The following is a 2,500-nucleotide window of genomic DNA, read 5'->3' as shown; positions in this document are numbered from 1 at the left end:
AAAGCCAAAGACAGCTTAATGTTAACTCAGAAATATTAAAGATATAACATTTCAAAAAAATTCTAAATAATACACTATTTACAAAATACACGTCCTGTAACAGTTTTGAAGTTATAGCAGCCGGGTATATACCACAGTTATTCACGGCATCATTCAGAAGTAGCACTACCTATACACATGTGTTGGGTATGTCCCAGCCTCTTTACTTTCTGGAGATCTATTTCTAAATCTTTTGGTGAAATGTCTGAAACTCGTGTTGAGCCTGACCCGGTCTGTGCATCAAACAGTGCCAGGTGCTTCTGGCCTTTTCTACACTTCTTCTTCTTCTTCTAAAATGGAAGCAACATTCCCCTCCACCCTTCTGTCAGTGGCTCAAAGACGTGTTGTACTTCTTACAGCTAGAGAAAATGAAGTGCTTACTCAGGGGCTCCTCTTACAGCTTTATTAGAACACGGAAAGCCTTTCTGGACTTCTAAGACCCGCTTGATGAGGAATAAGGTTCGATTGAGCGGTGAGCAGTTGATTCATCTTTTTTTTTCTGTTCCATTAACATTATTATTATTTTCTTTCTTTGTGTTTATCTCTGTGTTTTTGTTTCTGTTTTTTTCTCCTCCTTTGCCCCCTTGAACTATTTTACTGTTAAGGGCTCTGTATGCTGTAACTCAATGGGTTAATGGGTGGTGGGTGGTGGGTGGGAGAGTGGTGGGATTGAAATGAAGATTTTGATTTGTCAGCATGTGTGTATATCTTTACTGAATCTGTATCACTTGCTTTTGTTAAAAAACTGAGAAAATCAATAAAGATATTTACCGTGAAAAGTAGCACTGTTTTCCTAAGAGGATCTTTTGAAAAATATGAGTAATTCCCCACCTGCAAATAAGTCGATTTTGAGGCCATTTGTCATTTGTAATATATATATATATATATATATTTGTGGACTTAAAGACGGATAAAGTCAGCAGGATTGTTGCTCTGAATGCAGAGGTGGGAAGTATTGGAGTACAAATACTTTGTTATACTTAAGAACATGTTTCTGGTATCAGTACTTTACTCAACTACTTATTTTTCTGACCACTTTTTACTTTTACTTCTTACATGTTGGACTCAAATACCTGTACTTTCTACTTCTCACATGTTGAACTCAAGTACCTGTACTTTCTACTTCTCTCATGTTGAACTCAAATACCTGTACTTTCTACTTCTCACATGTTGAACTCAAATACCTGAACTTTCTACTTCTCTCATGTTGAACTCAAATACCTGTACTTTCTACTTCTTACATGTTGAACTAAAATACCTGTACTTTCTACTTCTTACATGTTGAACACAAATACCTGTACTTTCTACTTCTTACATGTTGAACCCAAATACCTGTACTTTCTACTTCTCTCATGTTGAACCCAAATACCTGTACTTTCTACTTCTCTCATGTTGAACCCAAATACCTGTACTTTCTACTTCTCTCATGTTGAACTCAAATACCTGTACTTTCTACTTCTTACATGTTGAACCCAAATACCTGTACTTTCTACTTCTCTCATGTTGAACCCAAATACCTGTACTTTCTACTTCTCTCATGTTGAACTCAAGTACCTGTACTTTCTACTTCTTACATGTTGAACTCAAATACCTGTACTTTCTACTTCTCTCATGTTGAACTCAAGTACCTGTACTTTCTACTTCTCACATGTTGAACTCAAATACCTGAACTTTCTACTTCTCTCATGTTGAACTCAAATACCTGTACTTTCTACTTCTTACATGTTGAACTAAAATACCTGTACTTTCTACTTCTTACATGTTGAACACAAATACCTGTACTTTCTACTTCTTACATGTTGAACCCAAATACCTGTACTTTCTACTTCTCTCATGTTGAACCCAAATACCTGTACTTTCTACTTCTCTCATGTTGAACCCAAATACCTGTACTTTCTACTTCTCTCATGTTGAACTCAAATACCTGTACTTTCTACTTCTTACATGTTGAACCCAAATACCTGTACTTTCTACTTCTCTCATGTTGAACCCAAATACCTGTACTTTCTACTTCTCTCATGTTGAACTCAAGTACCTGTACTTTCTACTTCTTACATGTTGAACTCAAATACCTGTACTTTCTACTTCTCTCATGTTGAACTCAAGTACCTGTACTTTCTACTTCTTACATGTTGAACTCAAATACCTGTACTTTCTACTTCTCACATGTTGAACTCAAATACCTGTACTTTCTACTTCTCTCATGTTGAACTCAAATACCTGTACTTTCTACTTCTCTCATGTTGAACTCAAATACCTTTACTTTCTACTTCTCTCATGTCGAACTCAAATACCTGTACTTTCTACTTCTCACATGTTGTACTCAAATACCTGTACTTTCTACTTCTTACTTTTTGAACATTTACATTTTACTTCAGTACAGTTCAAAGCCTCTTTACTTTCACTTGAGTTAAGAAGTTTAGTCAGTACTTCTGCTTTCACCAGAGTATTTTCAAACAGA

This window comes from Pseudochaenichthys georgianus, unplaced genomic scaffold (assembly GCF_902827115.2).
Source record: "Pseudochaenichthys georgianus unplaced genomic scaffold, fPseGeo1.2 scaffold_694_arrow_ctg1, whole genome shotgun sequence".
NCBI classification, from domain to species: Eukaryota; Metazoa; Chordata; class Actinopteri; order Perciformes; family Channichthyidae; genus Pseudochaenichthys; species Pseudochaenichthys georgianus.
The sequence above is the reverse complement of the archived record's forward strand: the minus strand, read 5'-3'. Positions refer to the sequence as shown.